At 40.0% G+C, this 23610-nt stretch overlaps 1 long non-coding RNA gene across 1 annotated transcript in view; it reads right to left on the reverse strand.

Moving 5' to 3' along the window:
• Positions 1-17710, reverse strand: part of LOC144579306 (uncharacterized) — a 32913-nt gene extending 15203 nt beyond the window's left edge. Inside the window, exon 1 of the long non-coding RNA XR_013526626.1 lies at positions 17655-17710. This is a non-coding gene — a long non-coding RNA (uncharacterized LOC144579306). The remainder of the gene's footprint in view (positions 1-17654) is intronic.
• Between the last annotated feature and the right edge of the window lie 5900 nt (positions 17711-23610).

Genomic DNA, 23610 nt, shown 5'->3' on the forward strand with positions numbered 1-23610 from the left:
TCCAAGGAGAGAAAGGACAAGTGCACCAGTTCACCAGTGGCAGAGCATGGGAGGGAGAGGGGGAATAAGTAAGAAGAAATCAGCTAAGGGCCAAGTGGATCTGGGATGTTAGTCTGGAATAGCTGGAGGCCCCAGGCATAGTGGGAGCTTGCACTCACTCACAGGCTCTTTTTCTGAGCCTTCATTGGGTGCTAAAGAGAAAGATTGGGCCCCTTTGTGTTATGGCCTCTCACTGAGTGTGGGTGGAACTTGTGGCTTGCTGCTCTAGAACACTGCAAAGGTGACAAATGTCCTTTCTGTGATTATATTACACAAGACTGTTGCCTCCATTTTGCTAATGGACTTGACAGACTGTCTTGCTGGCTTTGATGAAGGAAGCAGCCATGTTGTGATCTGCCCTGCAGAAAGGCCCATGTGGCAAGGAACTGAGGGCAGCTTCCAGCTGACAGTGAGCAAAATGAGACCCATAGTCCTGAGGCTGCCAAAAATGGAACCCTGCCATTATGCATACAAGTGAGTTTGGAAGCTAATTCCAGACTCCCAAGTCACTTCTAACTAGAACTTGTGGTTTGAAGTTTTTGGCATTACTAAAAGGGCTGGTTTTTGTTTATCAGTTATCAGTGATGATATTTCCTCTCCAATTCTGTTCAGTGCCGTACAATATTTCCTGAAGTCCTCTCTGTGTGTGTATCTCTGTATGCATATGTGTTGGGGTGGTGTGTTTATCTTTTTCCCCCTACAGTGAGGTCATAGCCCTACAGTGAGGAATCCCCAATGTAGTGGGCTGATTCTCCTGTTAGATTTACCAGTTTTAGAGTCCTTTACACTTTGTCCTCTGTCTCCAACTTCAGCAAACTGAAAAATAACCTAAGCTTAAGTTTGCCAAGTTAGGCAAATGTTTTTGGGAGAAATGTGATTTTAATAGTCTGAGTTCCTTCTTTCACTTTCATATTTGGCCTAGTAATTCTTTACTCTTTTACCATTGTTGAATAGTTTTTAGAATAAATTTTAAAATACATTTTATTCTGTATTTTACTTCTTTTGTTTTCAAGAGGACTTGGGGTCTAGTAAATACCTAGATAACCATGCTATTGGAGATAGAAACCTAGTCTTTTCATTCTTTTTTTCATAAAATAAGATAGGTGTGTAAAGTTATGAGTTTTCCTTTGAATGCAACTTTAGCCATTTCCCAAAAGTTTTACTGTAAATTGCTCTTCTTTTGTTAATGTCTAAATAAAATGTGATCTCTGATTTTATTTTCTTATTGATTCAGGGGATATTTTGGAAAACATTCTTGAATTTTAAAGTGGTTGTGAGAGAATACTTGCCTTGGCCAACTTAGGACAACCTTATATCCCCCTAGTACTATCATGGCTGGTGTTCTCTAAAAAGTGCTACTGCCTGGGTGGAGGTCAGCCAACTCAGGTCATTACAGATGTTCATGACAGAATAACCCTGCTCTCAGGAAGGAGAAAACTACGGGTAATTCCACTGCCTACAACATACTGGCTAATCAGAGGTCCTGAGTCTGTCCACGTGACAACTTCACTGCTAGCATAACCAGCATTAGAGAAAGTCAGCACACTAAACCTATCTTCAACCAAGGGCTCTCACAGAATCTACTTCACTCCCCTCCTGCCTCCACCAGAGCAGATGCTGGCATCCATAACTGGGAGACCTGTAGACAGCTCACATCACTACAATATGGCTCTCAGAAAGCCCTATCCATAGGGGAATGGGGAGAGCACCCTATGGAGGAAAAACCCTGCGGTATAAAAGATTCTGAACAGCAGGCCTTGAGTTCCAGAACTTTCCACTGATTTAGTCTGCCCAAATGAAAAGGAACCAGAAAAGTAATTCTGGTAATATGGCAAAACAGGGTTCTATAACACCCAACCAAAAGATCACATTAGCTCCCCAGCAATAGATCCAAATCAAAAAGGAATTTCTGAATTGCCAGGTAAAGAATTCACAGGGTTGGGCCGGGCACAGTGGCTCATGCATGTAATCCCAGCACTTTGGGAGGCCAAGGCGGGTGGATCACGAGGTCAGGAGTTCGAGACCAACCTGGCCAACATGGTGAAACCCCATCTCTATTAAAGATACAAAAAATTAGCCCGGTATGGTGGTGTGCCCCTGTAATCCCAGCTACTCATTGGGCTGAGGCAGGAGAATCACTTGAACTCCGGAAGCAGAAGTTGCAGTGAGCCGAGATTGTGCCTGGATGACAGGGCGAGACTCTGTCTCAGAAAAAAAAAAAAGAATTTACAAGGTTGATTATTAAGCTACTCAAGGAGATGCCAGAGAAAGGTGAGAACCAACCTAAAGAAATTTTTTTAAAAATACAAAATTGGATGAAAAATTATCCAGGAAAATAGATATCACAAAGAAAAAACAAACAACTTCTGGAAATGACAGGCATATGTAGAGAAATAAAAGATGCACTGGAAAATTTCAGCAATAGACCAGACTAGTAGAAGAAAGAACTTCAGAGTTCAAAGACAGGACTTTTGAATTAACTCAATCAGACAAAGACAAAGAAAAAACAAAACGAGCAAGGCCTCCGAGAATTTGGAATTATGTGAGGTTTTTGCTGTTTTTCTTTTTTTGTAGGGGGACAGAGTTTTATTCTTGTTACTCAGGCTGGAGTGCAATGGCATGCTCTCTGCTCACTGCAACCTGCATCTCCCAGGTTCAAGTGATTCTCCTGCCTCAGTCTCCCTAGTAGCTGGGATTATAGGCAGATACCACAATGCCCAGATAATTTTTGTATTTTTACTAGAGATGGGGTTTCACCATGTTGTCTGGGCTGGACTCAAACTCCTGGCCTCAAGTGATCCTCCTGCCTTGCCCTCCCAAAGTGCTGGGATTACACGTGTGAGGTACTGTTCTTGGCCCTGGAATTATGTTAAATGGCAAAACCTAAGAATAATTGGTGTTTCTAAGGAAGAAGAGATATCTAAAACTTTGGAAAACTTATTTGATGGAATAATTGAGGAAAACTTCCCTGGCCTTGCTAAATATCTAGACATACAGATACAAGAAGCTCAAAGAACACCTGGGAAAGTCATCACAAAAAGATCATCACCTAGGCACATAGTCATCAGATTATTTTAGGAAAAAGGAAAGAATCTTGAGAACTGTGAGACAAAGCATCAGCTAACCTATGAAGGAAAATCTATCAGATTAACAGCAGATTTCTCAGCAGTAACATCACAAGCCAGAAGGGATTGGGATCATATTTTTAGCCTCCTGAAAAAAAAAATTGTCAGCCAAGAATTTTGTAAAATTTTGAAAAGAAGGGAGAAGATCCAAATAAACTCAATTAGAAATGAAAAAGGAGATACAACAACCAATGTCACAGAAATCCAAAAGATCATTCAAGCCTACTATGAACACCTTTACATGCACAAACTAGAAAATCTAGAGGAGATGAATAAATCTGTGACAGTATACAACCCTCCTAGATTATATCAGAAAAAAAATAGAAACTCTGACTAGACCAGTAACAAGTAGCAAGATTGAAACAGGAATTTAAAAATTACCAACCAAAGTCCAGATGGATTCACAACTGAATTCTATCAGAAATTCAAAGAATTGCTATCAATTTTACTGAAACTATTCCAAAAGATAGAGGGAATCCTCCCCAAATCATTCTGTGAAGCCAGCATCACCCTTATACTAAAACCAGGAAAGGACATAATTACAGACCAATACCCTTGATGAACATAGATGTAAAAATTCTTAACAAAATACTAGCTAACTGAATCTAACACCATATCAAAAAGATAATCTAACACGATCAAGTGAGTTTTATACCAGGAATGCAGAAATGGTCATACATAAGTCAATAAATGTGATACATCATATAAACAGAATTAAAAACAAAAAATCATATGGTCATCTCAATAGATGCAGAAAAAGCATTTGACAAAGTCTAACACAACACTCCTTTATGATTAAAACCCTCAGCAAAACTGGCATAGAAGGGACACACCTCGAGGTAATAAAAGCCATCTATTTCAAATCCACAGCCAACATTATACTGAACAGGGAAACCTTGAAAACATTCCCCATGCTAACTGGAACAAGACAAAGATGCCCACTTTTCACCACTTCTATTCAAAATAGTAGTGGAAGTCCTAGCCAGAACAATCAGACAAGAAAGAAATAAAGGATATCCAAACTGGTAAAGAGGAAGTTAAACTGTCACTGTTCACCAATGATTTGATTGTATACCTAGAAAACTCTAAACACTCATCTGAAAAGCTCCTAGATCTGATAAATAAATTCAGTAAAGTTTCAGGATACACAAATTAGTAGCACTGCTACACACCAACAACGACTAAGATCCAAGCTGAGAATCAAATCAAGAACTCAATCCCTATACAACAGCTGGAAAAAAAAAAAAATACTTAGGGATATACCTAACCAAGGAGGTGAAATACCTCTACAGGGAAAACTACAAAACACTGCCAAAAGAAATCATAGTTGACATGATCAAATGGAAACACATCCCAAGCTCATGGATGGGTTGAATCAATATTGTGAAAATGACCATACCACCGAAAGCAGTCTACAGATTCAATGCAATTCCCATCAAAATACCATCATCATTCTTCACAGAACTAGAAGAGCCCACATAGCCAAAGGAAGACTAAGCAAAAAGAACAAATCTGGAGGATCACACAATTTGGCTTCAAACTATACTCACAGGCTATAATTACCAAAACAACATGGTACTGGTAAAAACAGGCATGTAGACCAATGGAACAGAATAGTGATCCAGAAATAAAGCCAAATACTCACAACCAACTGATCTTCAATGAAGCAAACAAAAACATAAAGTGGGGAAGGGACACCCTATTCAACAAATGGTGCTGTGATAATTGACAAGCAACATGTAGAGGAATGAAACTGGATCCTCATCTCCCATATTATACAAAAATCAAACTCAAGACAGATCAAAGACTTAAATCTAAGACCAGAAGCCATAAAAATTCTAGAAAATAACATCAGAAAAACTCTTCTAGACATTGGCCTAGGCAAAGAGTTCATGACCAAGAACCCAAAAGCAAATATAATAAAAGCAAAAATAAACAGATGGGAACTAATTAAACTAAAAAGCTTCTGCATAGCAAAAGAAATAATCAGCAGAGTAAACAGACAACCCTCAGAGTGGGAGAATTGTCTCCCTCTGAGGAGAATTCAACCCTCAGAGTGGGAGAATTCAATTATGCATCTGACGAAGGACTAATATCCACAATCTATAAGGAACTCAAACAAATCAGCCAGAAAAAACAATCCCATTAAAAATGTGGCCAAATGATATGAATAGACAATTCAAAAGAAGATATGCAAATGGCCAATAAACATAGGAAAAAAATGCTCAACATCACTAATTATCAGGGAAATACAAATTAAAACCACAATGAGCTACCACCTTATGATTTTAAATTATGGCAACAATGGCCATAATTTAAAAAAAATAGATGTTGGCTTCAAAATTAAAAAAACAAATGTGATAAAAGGGAACACTTTTTTACACAGGTGGTGGGGATGTAAACTAGTACAAACACTATGGAAAACAGTATGGAGACTTCTTAAGGAATTAAAAGTAGAAATACCATTTGATCCAGCAATCCCACAACTGATGTCTACCCAGAGAAAAAGATGTCATAAGACTCTTGCATATACATGTTTACAGCAGCACAATTCACAGTTGCAAAAATATGGAACCAGTCTAAATGTCCATCAACCACAAGCAAACAAAGAACATGTGATATGTGTGTGTATACATATGCACACGCGCGCACACACACACACACAAAAACACATACACACCATGGAATATATATACTCAGCCATAACAAAGAGTAAAATAATGGCATTCACAGCAACCTGGATGAAATTGGAGACCATCACTCTAAGTGAAATAACTCAGGAATGGAAAACCAAATATCATGTGTTCTCACTTGTAAGTGGGAGCTTAGCTATGAGGACAAAAAGGCATAAGAATGATATAAGAGACTGTGGGGAAATGGAATTGGCAGGGTGGGAGGGAGGTAAGAGATAAAAAAAACAAAAACACATTGGGTACAGGGTACACTGATCAAGTGACGGGTGCACCAAAATCTCAGAAATCACCACTAAAGAACTCATCCATGTAACCAAAAACCACCTGTTTCCCAAAAACTATTTAAGTACAATTTAAACAAAAATTAAAAATAAAGTGTTTTTGTTATGTTTCTATATTCTTCAGTTGATTTCAAGCTTAGTTGAACTTGGGTCAGAGATTACATCTGACCTGTAAAGTATTTAAGTTCTTAAATTTATTAAAATTTTCTTTGAGCCATTTTTCATGGATATTCTATAAGCAATTGAAAGTAAATGTATCTTTGTTTTTAGAAACCTATGTAAACAGGAATAACACATGATTTAAATACTTTGAATAAACGTGCTTTTCTGTTTTACATTTCCATATGTGTGCTCTTCTTCCACTCCCCAGAGTAATCCATTGACTTAGGTAGGTATTTTGATAGTTAAAAAGGGATAAAAAGAAAAAAATGGCAGTTTATGCTCAACTTTTCATCACTAAAATCAGATTTTTTTGAATATAAGGTAACAAAATATTCTTTAGATATGAGGTTTTGACCAATAAGAAAAGGGTTTTCTAAACTCCTTATGCTTCAATAGCATATCCAAAACCAGGTCCAGGGGATTTTCATGCTGCCTTTGCAGTTGACCGTGGGTAGATAGAACTCAATTGTGAAGTCTTGGCTAGGAGATTTTTTTTTTTTCCTGTCTTGTGTTTTAGAAAGAGGATAAGATGTGTATTCTAACAACTTTTCATCAGGCTGAAATCTAAAACAGAGTGGTTTTGAGGGTGATACTTGTACTAGTGATAGAGTATGGGAGTACTAGCATGTCAGCAAAACTGGAATCAATGATCCAGTGTCGGTCTCTCCATCTGGAACTTTTGGAGGTATCTGCCACAAAGTTTGACCTCTTCCTCATCATGCAGGGAAGAGCTGGACTGCCACATGTATAAGTATGGTTCCATGATGAAGGTAGGCAGAGAAAGAGCACGAGTTAGACACTGTGCCTCTCTCAACTTCTGGTATGGGAGGAAATGAAAAGTTCCTGTGCACCCTCAGGATGGCTGGCTTCCAAAATGAGTGTTGAGCTGACCTCACCACAGAGGTTGCAGGTAGACAGCCTACACTAGGGGACTGGTGTTGGTTTGACTTGAAAAAGGTGCATTCAATGACTGCCTGCTATGGTCTAATATTTGTCTTTCCCCAAAGGTGACAGTAATAGGAGGAGGGGCCTTTGGGGAGGCCATGAGGGTAGAGCCTTCATGAATGGTATTAATGCCCTTGTGACACAGGCTCACTAATTCTTTCTCCTGCTTGATCAATTCTGCTATTAAAGAGCTCAGATGCATTCTTCAGTATGCCAATCGCATTTTTCAACCCTAGAATTTCTCCTTGATTCTTTTTAATTATTTCAATCTCTTTGTTGAATTTATCTGATACAATTCTGAATTCCTTCTCTGTGTTATCTTGAATTTTTTTGTTTCCTCAAAACAGCTATTTTGAATTATCTGTCTAAAAGGTCACATACCTCTGTTTCTCCGTGATTGGTCCCTGGTGACTTACTTAGTTCATTTGGTAACATAATGTTTTTCCTGGATTGTCTTTATACTTGTGGATGTTTTTCTGTGTCTAGGCATTGAAGAGTTAGGTATTTATTGTAGTCATCACAGTCTGGGCTTGTTTGTACCTGTTCTTCTTGGGAAAGCTTGCCAGATATTTGAAAGGACTTGGGTGTTGTGATCTAAGCTGTATCTACTTTAGGGGGTACCCCAAGCCTAGTTACGCTGTGGTTCTTGCAGACTCTTAGAGGTACCACCTTGGTGGTCTTGGACAAGATCAGGGAGAATTCTTTGGATTGCTAGGCAAATAATTGCTCTCTTCCACTTACTTTCTCCCAAACCAATACAGTCTCCTCTCTCTCTCTCTCTCTCTCTCTCTCTCTCTCTCTCTCTATCTCTCTCTCTCTCTCTCTCTCTCTCTCTCTCTCTCTCTCTCTCTCTGTTCTGAGCTACCTAAATCTGGAGATGGAGTGATGCAAACACCTGTGGCCACCACCACTATGACTGCTCTGGGTCAGACCTGAAACCAGCACAGCACTAGGTCTTGCCCAAGACCTGCTGTATCCACTCCCTGGTCATGGCCTACGTTTGCTCAAGGCCCTGGGACTCTACAATCAGCAGGTGGCAAAGCCATCCAGGCCTATGTCCTTCACTTCAGGGTGGCAAGTTCCTCCAGTCCCTGGTTGGGTCCAGAGGCACCATCTGCCTGGTACTTTACGAGCCTTTTCAATCTGAAAACTTTTTTGGTTCAGGAAAGTTTTTTCTTCTTCTTCTTTTATAATTGCATCTTGTCTATCATTCTTTTTTCCATCCAGAATTTTTATTATTCCCATGTAGGACTTTTGGATATGCCTTCCATGTCTCAACCCTTCCCTTTTTGGGATAAGTTTTCTGAGGGATGTGAGATAGTGTCTCCATTCTATGTTTGATCATTAATTATCCTTTCAGCATTTCCATTTTTAAAGTACAGAAAAGGCGTGAGAATAGTACCGGATACTCCTTTACCCAGTTTCAGCATTTGCTTACATTTTACCCCATTTTCTGTGACCTTTTAAATGGGGAATCATGTTTTTAATTTCTGTTTATTCCTAGGTAGCTTTTAGTATTTGTTGCTATCATGAATGAGAATTTTTTTCTTTACATTTTCTAATTTGTCATGTTTTACATATGTGAAAGTTGGTGAGGAAATAATTATCTAGTAATGTGACTTTTTATTAAACTTCCTTATTAATCCTAGGCTTTTCAATTGTTCTTTTGTATTTTTACAATAGATCATCCAATCATCTACAAATAATGACAATTTTAGATTTTTCTGTCCTATAATTGAACGCCCTATTTCTTTTTCTTATGTTATTATTTTTTCAGTGAGGGCCTTCAGAATAGTGCTGAATAACACCACTGATCTTTCTGGTTTTGTTCTTGATTTTAATGGGCTTTTCCAAGAAATTGAGAAATGCCACTAATTTTTCACCATAAAAATTATATTTACTATTAGTTTTTGAAAGGTGCTCCATCTCAAGTCAAGAAAATTTCATGCAGTCCTACCTTAGAGGTTTTAGAGGTTTTGGTCAATAATAGATGTTAAATTTTATCAAATCTCATTTTTGTATGCATCAGAATGAGCATATAGTTTTTTATTATATAATTTATTAACATAATGAGTATATTAATTTTAGCCATCTTGAAATAATGCTAATTACTTAAAGCATATTCATCTTTTAACATACTACTACATTTGACTTGCTGTAATTCCATCTATGTCATATGTGACATTGGGCCATGTCCTTTCTTCCCCTGACTCTCCTGGTTTTAGTGTCACAGTTAGGTAAATTTCTTTTACTATGGCCTTAAACATATTTTAAATAAAATACAAACTTAAGAGTATAAAGTTTTGAGGGGTTGATGAACCTCGTGAAGGATAAATCTAGAGTTAAATGAAAAGTGATGATAATGAAAGGCATACATCTCCTTTCCTGTTCTCACTTTGTTAAAACAGAATCTTTAAACATACCAGCCTATTTTAAGACATCAGTTACTCAGGGCTTCATAGATGTTGAACTTAAGGATAAAGAATTGTCATTTCAGAAGTGTCAAAGTCTTAGATTTGCAAAGTACTTAAAAATTCATATAGCTTATGAAGTCAAATAGGGCTAAAAGTGATATATAAAAACTAGCAATCCCCATCCTTACTGCCCCTGCCTCACCACGCCTCAAAGGTATCTGCTTAATGTTTCTTCTGTTACTTATCACCATATTTCCAAATAATAAACATGTACTGCCCTCTCTTGAGTCATCAATTTCTGTATCACCTATTGTTTTTCTATTATGGCAGCTGAGGATTTTAACTTTCTAATACTTTCTACTCTACTCCCTATTCTCTCAAAATAGTTAATTTTTTGTGTTAAATTAACACAATTTTTGTTTTACATTCAGTATATCTTGCACATTGCTGAGCTGAATGGTTACTATAATTATATATTCTTTCCTGTAAGATACTTTGATTTTCTTGTACTTATTCATTACCTCATTTTTTCATTTGTTTCGTTTTTACTGAACCTATTGCTAAGTCTTCCGATATTTCCCAAGAGCTTTGTTCAGTGCCTCGGATAATTTCCGACATAGTCAAACCTATTGAATAACCTCCCCTTTCTTCATTTCTCCTGCATATCCACTCTGTTGCTTTTCTAGCCTGCAGCATAGCTCTCATCCTAAAAATCCCCTTGCTACTTTTCTGTGTGGGAAGTGCTATTTCCCGGTTTCATGTTTTCCTCCTTGGTTTAGTCCCTCTTTTTGATGGAGCACATATACCAGTAGCTTCTTGAGAAAGGGCACTTGGTAAGAAAAAAATTTGAGACTTTACATAAATATCTTTATTATGTCCTCATGCTTGATTTGCCAGGGTGTGTCATTGTAAGTAGAAGTTAATTTTGTGGGCATTGTTCCTTTTCATCCTGGCTTCCAGTGTTACTGTTGCTATGTCACTGTCATTATTTTCTTATTCCCAATGCTTTATGTAACTATTGTTTCTGTCTGGAAGCTTTTAGGATCTTCTTCTCTTTGGTAAGAATAAGTAATATTGTGAATGATAATTATGTGAATTATGTGTCCAATAGCTGGCCTTCTCATTTTGTAGATTATTCAATCATCTGTTCCTCAAACAGCCCATGAGGTTGTTGATGCTATAATTATCCCCACCTTACAGAAGTAGAAACCACAGCACAGAGAGATTAGGTTATTTTCCTAGGGAAACACAGATAGTGGGTGATGTATCTAGAATTTGCATCCAGTCAATCTAACTCCGTGCTTTTAACTATAACTCTTAGCTTCTCCAAGAGGGAAAAGTAACCAAAGGAACTTCCTGATAATGCAGTTTCAGACACCTAGTAGGGATTAATACCATACAGGGAGTTTAGGTTTTTGATTTATGTACAACTAATGATGAAGCAGTTTCTCTCTATACTACAGGGCCTTGGACATTTCCTAACAGAAACAGGCTATCAGCGCTTTTTACAGCCAGCAAGCAGGCAGCTTCCAAAAGCAGAACAGGTATAACTTTCAGCATGGTCTTGAGCCTTTTGCAGCCAAAGAGACAACTTGCAGAGGGTGACTGGTCATCTGTAAGGCTGACCGAGCTTGATTCTTATCAGCAAAAAGCACTCCTCTTTGTGAAATCTTGAGGGTATCTGGGACCAGATGCTGCCAGATGTTCAGGCCTTTGTCTTCTATATTTACTGCAGTCATAGTGACTTTCCTCTCCTTACCTCCCAGAATACCGCTATGGATATCAATTATTGGGATCTGATCAATATCTACTGAGTGATGGTCAGTACATATTGTAATTCTTTTTGTTAACTTTCCACACATTTACATCTTCCTAGTTAGACTGTGAGCAGAACTGTCTTATATATCTTCTCACCCTTCATGGTGACAAATAAATGACATACAAATATATATGTATGCATATATACAGTGTGTATATACACTGTTCAAAAGCTCTTGATCATAAAGGTAGATATATCTTCATGTTTAACAAAGTTAAAACAGTGTAAAAAGAAAATGAAAGTTAAATTTTCTCAATTAATTTGAGTCTCCCAACCCATTCCTTCCATTCCCTGCTTTCTCACGGTCTCTTCCCACTCCATGGAAGGAAAAATCATTATTTATGTGGGTCTTTCAAGAAATTTTCTGTGCATATAATGCCATATATATTATAAAATATAGTTTAACACAAATGGCATTATGTTCTGCATACAGTTGGGAAACTTCTGTTGTTTTTATTGAGACAGAGTCTCACTCTGTCACCCTGGCTGGAGTACAATGGTGTGATCTCAGCTCACTGCAACCTCTGCCTCCCAGGTTCAAGAGATTCTCATGCCTCAGCCTCCTGAGTAGCTGGGATTACAGTTGTGTGCTACCACGCCCTGCTAATTTTTTGTATTTTTAGTAAAAATGGGGTTTCACCATGTTTGCCAGGCTGGTTTCAAAATCCTGACCTCAAGTGGGCCACCCGTCTCAGCCTCCTAAAGTGCTAGGCTTACAGGCATGAGCCACCGCACCAGGCCTACTTGTTATATTCTTAACATCTTTCTGGAGTTGCAAATTCCTTTTATAACAGCTGGGTAGTAGTTCTTGGTATAAATCAGTTTTATTAGCCAGTCATCTATTGATGGGCATTTACATTCTGTCTAGGGTTTTTTTCTATTACAATTAATGTTACAATGAACGTCATTGTGAAAACATCTTTAATCACTTATGTGAGTATATTCATAAATAAACTCATTGAAGTGGAACTGCTGGTTTAACAAGTATATGCATTTAACATTTTGATAAGTAAAGCCACATTTACTTCTGTGAAAGTTAGGCCAAACTATGCTATGGCAAACAGTGTATAGAGGGCCTGTTTTTTCCCTATCGTATTCAGCTCCAAATCATATAGCTATTTATTTATTTATTTTAGGGAGGGAAGGAGGAAGGGAGGAAGGCAGGAAGGGAGGGAAGGAGGAAGGGAGGAAGGAAGGAAGGGATGAAGGAAGGAAGGGAGGAAGGGGGGGAGGGAGGGAGGGAGGGAGGGAGGGAGGGAAGGGAAGGAAGGAATTCAAGCAATGAGAGAGACATTGCCAACCTGGATCTAGAGGTTTACAACTTGATTTCTTTTTTTTTGAGAGAAGGAAAAAAAAAAATGAGTAAAGGAGAGAAAGAAAGAGGAAGAGAGAGAGGGAGGGTGAACGGAAATATTGCTTTATTCTGAAAAAAAAAAAAGGGTATTAATAATGGCCAATCAGTTTCATTTAAACCTATGAGTAGGTGTGATGTGGTATTGACAAGAATGTATATTTTATGTATTTGAAGTGGAGAGCTCTATAAATATTTATTAAGTTTACTTGTTCCGGATCTGAGTTTGAGTCCTTGATATCCTTATTAATTTTCTGTCTCATTGAATCTAAGTCTCTATGTATCTGGGTGTTAGGATCGTTAGCTCTTGTTGTTGTATTGATCCTTTTACCACTATATCTTTGTTGCTTTAAAATCTATTTTATCCGCTACGAGAATTGCAAGTCCCGCTTTTTATTTATTTATTTATTTATTTTTGCTCTCCATTTGGTTGGTAAATCTTTCTCCATTCCCTTGTTTTGAGTCTTTGTGTATCCTTGCATGTGAAACAGGTCTGGATGTAACATGCCGTTGGGTTTTGGCTGTGTCTTTTGATTGGGGAATTTAGTCGATTTAAATTTAGGGTTACTGCCATTTGATGTTAACTGGTTGTTTGATCCATTCGTTGATGAAAATTCTTCTTTATGTTGGTGCTCTTTACTTTTTGGTATATTTTTAGTAAGGCTAATACTGGTTGTTTCTTTCTGTGTGTAATGCTTCTTTCAGAAGCTTTTGTAAAGCAGGCCTGGTGGTAATAAAATCTCTGAGTACTTGCTTGTTTATAAAAGATTTTATTTTTCCTTCAGTTGTGAAGCTTAGTTTGGCTGGATATGAAATTCTGGGCTGAAGGTTCTGTTCTTTGAGGATGTTGAATATTGGCCCCCACTCTCTTCTGGCTTGTAGAGTTTCTGCCGAGAGATCTGCTGTAAGTCTGATAGGCTTGCCTTTGTGGGTAACATGACCTTTCTCTCTGGCTGCCCTTAGTATTTTCTCCTTCATTTCAACCCTGGTGAATCTAACGATTATGTGCCTTGGGGTTGCTCTTCTTGAGGAATATCTTTGTGGTGTTCTCTGTATTACCTGGGGTTGAATATTGACCTGCTTTGCTAGTTCAGGAAAATTTTCCTGAATAATATCCTGAAGGGTATTTTCCAGCTTGGATTCATTCTCTCCATCACATTCAGGTACACCTATCAAACGTAAATTTGGTCTTTTCACATAGTCCCACATTTCTTGGAGACTTTGCTCGTTCCTTTTTATCTTTTTATCTCTAATCTTGTCTTCTTGTTTTATTTCATTAAGTTGGACTTTGACCTCTGTTATCCTTTCTTCTGCTTGAACAATTCAAGTGTTTAAACCTGTGCATACTTCTTGGAGCTCCTGTATTGTATTCTTCAGTTCCATTAATTCACTTATATTCCTCTCTAAGTTGTCTATTCTCAATAGGATTTCGTCAAACCTTTTTTCAAAGTTCCTAGTTTCTTTACGTTGGGCTACAACATGTTCTTTTAACTCACAGAAGTTTCTTATTATCCACTCCTTGAAGAGTGATTCTGTCATTGGGATGCGCTCATTCTCCGTCAAGCTTTGTTCCATTGTTGATGTGGAACTGTGATCATCTTTAGAGGGAGAGGCGTTCTGATTTTGAGTATTCTCAGCCTTTTTATGCTGGTTTCTTCCCATTGTTGTAAATTTATCCTCCTGTCGTCTTTGAAATTACCAACTTTCAGATTAGGTCTCTTGATGGGCGTCCAAGTTGTTAGTTCCCAGGGCCAGAACGGCGGCGTTAAGACTGATGGTGCTTTTCTGCCCAGGATTCTCCTGTCTGGCTTCCTTCTTGTGTCCGTAATGGGTGACTCTGCCTTCCCCGGGCTCCAAACCTCGGTCAGAAGGGGAACCAGTCTCGTTTACTCTGCGCCGAGAGCTGCCGTGCTGAGGTGCCGTCACAGCCACTGCGCCGGTCTCAGGAGTCGTGCTGGGGACCCGTGTGGGTCCTCCAAACCTCGGTCAGAAGAGGAGCCGGCCCTGTTTACTCTGCTCCGAGAGCTGCCGCGTGCCGGCGAAACCACTGTGCCGGCCATAAGAGTTGCGCTGGCGACCCGTGTGGTTCCTCCACTGGGGATCTTCTGCTCCGTGAGCGACCAGAATTTGTCTGAAAGTGTGGCTTCCTCTAGTTCTCTGCGCTTTGACTGAGAGCTGCAATCCCGAGCTGTTATCGATCGGCCATCTTGGATCATTCCCCTCATATAGCTATTTAATGCTTCTTTGTCTAGCATGAGGAAAATTTGCATCTCTTTGCTAATTTAATTTCCCTAATAGCTGTTGAAATTGAGCATATTTTCAGATATTTGTTGACCATTGGTCTCACTTTTGCAATGAGCTGACATTACACATCCTCTGTCCATTTTATAGTGGGTTGTCCATTGGTTAGTTTGTATGGTTTAGTTTTGTGTTAGATTTGTAAGAAGTTTGTGTGCTTTCTGGTTTTTGGTTTTTAGTTTATTAACAAAATTGGTCCATTAATTGCTGTATCTGTTGCCAGTATTTTTCTTGGTTTGTTGTGTGTGTGTGTGTTCTTGGTTTGGTGTGTGTGTGTGTGTGTGTGTGTGTGTATATATATTTTTTTTTTTTTTTGAGACAAGGTCTCACTCTGTCTCCCAGGCTGGAGTGCAGTGGCAGTCTTGGCTCACTGCAACCTCCACCTCCCTGGGTCAGGTGATCCTCCAGCCTCAACCTCCTAAGTATAGCTGAGACTACAGGTACACACCATCATGCCTGGCTAATTTTTGTATTTTTAGTAGAGACAGTGTTTCACCATGTTGTCCAGTGTGGTCTCTAAGTCTTCAGCTCAAGCATCCACCCGCATCAGCCTCCCAAAGTGCTAGGATTACAGGTATGAGTCACCACACACAGCCTGTTATCTTTTTTTCTCCCAAGATGGAGTCTCATTCTGTCACCCAGGCTGGAGTGTAGCGGCACAATCTTAGCTCACTGCAACCTCTGCCTCAGCTCACTGCAACCTCCACCACCTGAGTTCAAGCAATTCTCTTGCCTTAGCCTCCCAAGTAGCTGGGATTACAGTTGTGCACCACCATGCCTTGCTAATTTTTTTTTTTTATATTTTTAGTAGAGACTGGGTTTCACCATGTTGGCCAGGCTGGTCTCAAACTTCTGACCTCAGGATCTGCCCACCTCGGCCTCCCAAAGTGCTGGGATTACAGGTGTGAGCCACTGCTCCCAGCTGCCTGTTGTCTTTTAACCCAGTTTCTTGTTTGGCTTTTAAGTGTGTGTGAATCTGTGTGTGAGTAGGTGGTGATGTATATGAATTAAAGCAACTGAAAAGAGTAGGGGGATTGTTTAAAGCCCCTAAAAAGAATAAAGGATCAGGAAAAGAAACAAAGGAACTTTCCAAGCGCTATTGCTCCTGTGCCTTTTATCTTTCTGCAAGAGTCCTAAGACTAAGGGAGCAGCCAGGAAACAACCGATGTCCTGTTGCTGAAACTCCTGTCTATATAGTTTTTAGTGATAAACAGGCAATAAAAATATCTTTAAAAAATGCAGTGTTTGAGAATAGGTAGCTTCCCCCTTGAAAAAAAGATGAGGGGATACCCAGAATTGGATGACAAATTAATATACAACTTGTCCATGCCAACTCTTCCAGCCAGCTTAATTCTCATCAGCCACTATAATTTATTAACAGTGAGGTGAGAAAAGACATGAATCAGCTTAATGTAATATAAGTAGGGCATTGCCATAGTAACAAGATGCAGTCTGTTTTCTACTATTTATGTATGGTTTATTTTCTCCAGAGCCTCTGAGTTATTGCTTGAAACAAATGGAATGAAAAACATCTTGTTCTGCACATCCCCACCTGGCCCCTCAGCATGTAATGTGTATATAGAACCACATTTTTTTTTTTGATAAGAGAAAAAACAAAAGCACTTGAATTTTTAGAAAATTGTATTTATAGCAAAAAGGCTAACTACATAGTTTCCATCCACTGTGGTTTTGCAGAACTCAAATGTTTTTTATTTTTGTTTTTTATTTTCACCTCTGAGACACATGATTCCTCATTGAAACCTCTGAGAAAAGACCCAAAACACATCCTGGAAGCAAACATGAGGCTAATACTGCTTCTCAAAGGAAACATTCATGTTCTCTACCCAGACTTCTTGACTGGCTAGAACCAACTCCCCACAAAGAAGGAGTGAGGAGACTAAGCCTGGTGACAATTTTTTATCTTACTCAATCTCAAATATTCAGAAGAAAAGCCCAGTCCAGGCAAGAAACCAGGGCCTGAGGTTGTGACACTGTCTCTTCGTGGAGGGCACTACCAATACTTACAAAATCGTACCCAGCTGTAAGCAGCCTCACTCTTTGCCTGAAGCCCCCTGCATGGAAGAGTCACATGCCATAATTTTTCCAATTCTGCACTTTCCTCTGAAGATGTAGAATTTAGAGTTTTTAGTTCAAAGATGGGCATGATCATCTCCAGGTCACAGAAAACATCAAGGTTTCAGTTGTGCAGGAAAGGAAATAGCAGAGTCCCTTAGCCACTCTCTTTCCTCTTTCCAGCTCCCAGTTCCTATAATCATTGCTCCCATGCTTTAAAAGGAAATGGAGGAAACATACAATGAAAGGGAAATTTAACTCTCAGTAGTACCTTCACTCTGTACAAATTTGGTGTTTGTTTTTTTGGATCTTGACATCACACTGATCAGATCCACATGGTCCCATAGCCATCTAGCCGATGGCTTCAGGCTGGAGCTGAAGATGCCTGGAAATGATCAGCAGCCTTCACCTCCCATGAAAGAGGCCCCCAGACCTCAGATTCTAACATGCTCACCTTCAGCATCCCAAGAGCCCACACTTCTTCAGATGCTCCTCCACTGCACAAGTCTGAGAAGAAAGGAAATGGAGGGAGAGTATTATGACCACTTCTGGGCAACCTTTGTATTCAGGAAAGGCCCTTCCCCTACCCCATCTTCTACTGGAAAGAGGGGACAGGATACAGGCTGTCATAGGAAGTGGGTTGGAGCAGTTTTAGGCCACCCAGCCTCAGGAGTCTATAGGACCTAGACATTACCCTGTGATGCTTCCATCATTAATAACCACTAAGATCTATCTATAAAAAGGTCATCTCATTCAACCTACATCAGAATCTTTAAATCATTTCCTTCAAGGGTTATAGCACCTCTAATGAATTGAAGCGGTGGAGTAATTTCTTTATTTTTATTTTTTAGGTATAACTTACATATAGTAGAGTGCACAAATCTTATGTGTTCAGCTTGAAGAAGTTTTACTTAGGTATATAGCCATAACCACCTACCAAACCAAGATATTGAACATTTCCAAAACTTCAGAAGATTCCTTTGTGCTTCTTTCCAGTACACCCTTCCAAAGGTACATTCAGTTCTTTTATTTTTTTTATTTTTTGAGACAGAGGTCTCACTCTCATTGCCTAGGCTGGAGTACAGTGGTGCAATCATGGCTGACTGCCTCAGCTTCCTGAGCTCAGATAATCTTCTCATCTCAGCCTCCTAAGTAGCTAGGACTATAGGCATGCACCACCGTGCCTGGCCAATTTTTTGTATTTATAGAAGAGACAAGTTTTCACCATGTTGCCCAGGCTGATATCGAACCTCTTGACTCAACTGATCTGCCTGCTTCAGCGTCCCAAAGTGCTGGGATCACCAGCATGAACTACTGCACCTGACCAAGGGTACATACTATTCTAGTTTATATTATCTATTAGTTTTGTTGTTCTTAAACCTCATATAAATGAAGTCACACAGTATAATTTTTTTTTGCATCTGGCTTCTTTTGCTCTGCATAGTATCGGTGAGTAACATCCATGAATGATATTATGTGAGTAATTTATTCATTTTTAGGTTCATAGTACTGTACACATATTCCATGTTATATTCATCCATTCCCTATTGATGAACATTTGAGAGTTTCCAGTTTGGGGCTATTGTGAATAAAGTTCTATGAATATTCTTATACACCTCTTTTGATAAGCATGTGCAATTATATAGAGTTAAATTGTTGAATCATAAGGTAGGTTTAGTAGTTACTGTCCAACTTTCTAAGGTGATTGAACCAATTTACACTCCCAACACATGCTTGCCAACACTTGGTATGGTTACTCTTTCTAATTTTAGCCATTCTGGTGGGTGAGTAGTAATATCTCATTGTAGCTTTAATCCACATTTTCCTGATAATCATGTTGAGAAATTTTTCCAGGTGTGGGGCCCTGGACACCCTATGAGGCTTGCACTTCCCCAGCAAGTATCCCCATTCCTGAGAGAGCGACACATTTAATAACAAATAAAAACCACAATGACACATGGAGAAAGAAACCACAGAATAAAGACAAAGGCATTTTTTCCTATAAAGGAAAATAAAACAGGAGGCCTGCATTTTCGTTTTGCACAGGATCCCACTAATTGTGTGCCTGGACTCCACCCTCTAACAGCTGAACCCAAATCTGGGTAGGGTCTGGGGTTCTGTATGTTTATCAAGATGCCAAAATGATTAGTATGCCCATTCTTCATACTCTCCAATCAGCATATAAATATGTTTAATTCTTAGGAGCTCAGAAAAAAAAAAAAAAATGAAACCTTCAATACCAGCTCTCTCCTATGCCCTTCATGGCACACTTGATAGAGTCATCTCTATGTACTGCCTTCCTTTCTCCTCTGTCCAATCCTCAGCCGACTACAAATTGATTTTAGTTGATAACCATTCCATAGAAACTTCTCTTGCCGACTGGGTGCTGTGGTTCACATCTGTAATTCCAGTACTTCGGGAGGCCAAAGCAGGTGGATCGCTTGAGGCCAGGGGTTCGAGACCAGCCTGGACAGCATGGTGAAACCTTGTCTCTACTAAAAATACAAAAATTAGCTGGATGTGGTGGCACGTGCCTGTAGTCCCAGCTACTCGAGAGGCTGAGGCATGACAGTTGCTTAAATCCAGGAGGCAGAGGTTGCAGTGAGCCAAAATTACACCACAGCACTCCAGACTGGGCCAGAGAGTGAGACTCAGTCTCAAAAAAAAAAAAAGAAAGAAAGAAAGAAACTGCCCTTGCCAAGGTTGGCATGTACGTTTGTAGCCTCAAAGTCTCAGGGATATTTTTTAGTTCTTGTAATAGAAACCTTAATTTAAAGTATTTGCTTGTTTATTAATATCTCCTTTCACAGCCCTTTTTCTCAATCAGGATCAACTCCTAGTGGCCCAGCTTATACTTGAGATCTCCTCTGGCCATAGATGATTGGATCAGGGATGATTACCTGAATTTATTCTGGGGAAATCACTTTCTCTCTCTTTCTCTAGCTCTCTTGTCTTCCCTTTTCTCTCTCTCTCTCTCTCTCTCTCTCTCTCTCTCTCTCTCTCTCCCTTCCTCCTTCCCCATTTCATCCTCACTTTTCTTCCCTCCCTCTCTTTTTCCCTTCCTCTTTTCTGCCGTTCCTCTTTCCTACCCTTGCTCTGGAATTGGAATTCTACTTTAATCTGAGCAAGTCTTTTAGCCAAAGAAGCCATACCCCAGAACCATTGGTCCCATTTTCCAGTTCCTATGTAGCCTCATGAGCCAAGGAAGGATGTCTGCAGAAAGAAGAGAATACAGCAGATAGGTAGAGAAAAGCTTCGAGGGTGCTAAGAGCCTTAAGTTCTTGTTTGCAGTTCTTGCTTTTGGGTCCATGAGATATTCCCTTACCTTTATAATCTATTCTTTCTTTTTCCTTAAGCTTACCCAAGTCAATTTCTGTTACCTGCAACCAAGCAGTCCTAATTGATACCATCTTTATTTTTCTCAGCTTCTTGGAAGGGTTGGCTCCTAGTGGGTACCCCTTCCTTCTTGCCTACTTTCTTCTCTTTAGTTGGATGACTCAACCCTCCTGAGTTTTCTACAGCTGCAATCACACCTTCATAGACTTCTATACTGTATCCTGCTTCTCCCCTAAGTGTGCTGTTTCTGCTCCCTTTTCTTTCTCATTATAACACCCCCACTGTCAGCCATTGTGTTTATCACCTCTTTGTTGATGAGCCCAGCCATCATCAGTCTCCTAAGTCCCAGATCTCCCTGCCTACTACTTGCATGTTCCACACGTGCCTCAGACTCACTAAGTCCAAAACCAGAGTCATTATCATCTCCCTCCTCTCAAGCTTCCTCCTCCTCCTCCTGTGTTCTCTATCACAGGTAACACTCAACAATGTAACAAAACGTCTGGCCACCATCCCCAACCCTTCCCTCTCTCTCCTTCATATCCACCATCCACTAGCCAACAAAGTTCCCAGTCCTGTGCATTCAGTCTCCTAAATATCTCTCTTGAAAACATCAGCTTCCCTCATTGTCACTGCCTCTAGGCTACTTAAGGTTCCATTATTTTGCCCCAGCTCATAATTGTCATCTGCTTCTAGTGTTGCCCTCATTTTCCCCACCAAGCCCAACCCACTGTCTACATCCAGAGTGATATCAAGAACAAAAATTGGACCCACTCTTTCTCTGTTTCCAATGTCCCCATTTACCTTGCATTAAAGCCTAGCGTCCTTCATATGGTTTGCAAGGCCCTGCATGAGTTGCCCCTGCCTGCTTTCTAGCCTCAGCTCTCTCCATTCTCAGCATCTGATCACAGTATACAGTTCCTCCAGGCCTGTGCACATGCTGTTCTCCCCATCCCTATCACTGTTGTTCTTCTGACCTCCCTCCTCCCTGTTTAACGTGGTTAACTCTTACTCGTCATGCAGGGCTCAGCTTAAAGTCTCTTTCTGTGGAAATCTCCCTTGGTCTTCACACCTTAACCCTGTCACCCAACCATGCTGCATTATAATTGCCTGTTGACTTATGTCATCCGCATTAAATCTTAAGATCAGCGAAGGCAGGGCCATACTCTTCCCTTCTGGCACAGTGCCTGACACATAGTAGGGATTAATGTTTGCTGACTTAATAGATGATGCTGGGGCTCTTCAAGTTCTTTAACATGCATGAGAGGCAAGTTTAGAGATGGGAGAGGGTAAATGAGAATAAGGAATAAGCAAGGTGCAGATACGGAGAAGATCGTATTTTAGGCAAAAGTTTGATTTTGATTCAGTGAGAGGAAGTGGTTGATGAATTTTATTCCCCAAATATACTTTCACTTGAGATGGTCAGTTGCTTTATCTCTTTGCTCTACATCGTCTCTGTACTTTGTTTTATGCTAATCATCTCTCTCAAATTCCATTCCTGGCTGGGTGGGGTAGCTCATGCCTGTAATCCCAACACTTTTGGAGGCCAATCAGGGAGGATCACTGGAGCCCAGGAGTTCAAGACCAGCCTGGGAAACATAGGGAGATCCTTTCTCTTCAAAAAAGTAAAAAAAATTTTACTTTAGTAGCTGAGTATTCCCAGCTACTCAGGAAGCTAAGGTGGGAGGATGGCTTGAGCTGGGGAGTCCAAGGCTGCAGTGAGTCTTGATTGCACCACTGCTCTCCAGGCTGGGAAACAGAGCAAGACTCTGTCTCAAAAAATAAAATTCCTTGTTTCAATCACATTTTACCTGCTTTCTGAAGCAGTGACTCGTCCAGACTCCCCATTTCTGCCGAACATTCTATAATATTCTGAGCTGATACTACATAGTCTGTTACTTGATTACATTCTATTTCACTGCACGCTGTCATTTACTGTGGGTCATATCATACTTCTGTAAACCAGCATATAGGGGAGAGTGACTATTAACAAATAAATTAGGCCGGGCATGGTGGTTCACGCCTGTAATCCCAGAACTTTGGGAGGCCAAGGCTGGTGGACACCTGAGGTGAGGAGTTTGAGACTAGCCTGGCCAACATGGTGAAACCCTGTCTCTATTAAAAATACAAAAATTAGCCAGGCATGGTGGCAGGTGCCTGTAATCCCAACTGTTCTGGAGGTTGAGGCAGGAGAATCGCTTTAACCCAGGAGAAGGTTGTAGTGAGCCAAGATCGAGCTACTGCACTGCAGCCTGGGTGACAGAGCAAGACTCTGTCTCAAAAACTAAATAAAAATAAATAGAGAACCTGTAAGTAAACATTGTAAAGTATGTCCAAATAAATATTTTCATTCCAAATAGTCCTCATTCAAAATACTTTTGTAACTCTTCTTTGGAAATGGACTTCAGATCTCATTCATGAACTATATGAGAAGTAGATTTGTTGTTTATTGTGACCCTGAGTTTTTCAGCCCCAAGCAGTATTTACTCAGATACCTTATTTTTCAGACTTGATTCCAGATGCTTTTATTGAGACGGAGTTTTGCTCTTGTTGCCTAGGCTGGAGTGCAATGGCACAATCTCGGCTCACTACAACCTCTGCCCCCGGGGTTCAAGCGATTCTTCTGCCTCAGCCTCCCAAGTAGCTGGGATTATAGGCATGCACCACCAAGACCGGCTTTTTGTATTTTTAGTGGAGACAAGGTTTTGCCATGTTGGCCAGGCTGGTCTCGAACTCCCACAGCAATGTTCAGTCAGAAAATCAGAGCCATCATAAGTGACCCAGAACGAAGGCTTTATATATAGATTAGATTTTACACAGTTATGGAATCTGATAAAAATGCTTATTGCCTCTGCATCTAGTATGGCTCTGAGGTCTCTTTATACCAGTAAGGCCAACAGTCGGCAAGAAAATCTGACATGAAGTTGGGGATTGTAAGGACAAACTGGACCCCATGTGGGTTTCTCACAGCCTCCATCCTTGACAATGTGCATGACATACAGAAACAGCTTTGCCACAGAGCTGCCCCTGTGTCTGGACTCTGGTCATGGAGTCAGGGAAGCTGAAACAGGTAATGC

Source organism: Callithrix jacchus, chromosome 14, assembly GCF_049354715.1.
Source record: "Callithrix jacchus isolate 240 chromosome 14, calJac240_pri, whole genome shotgun sequence".
Taxonomy (NCBI): domain Eukaryota; kingdom Metazoa; phylum Chordata; class Mammalia; order Primates; family Cebidae; genus Callithrix; species Callithrix jacchus.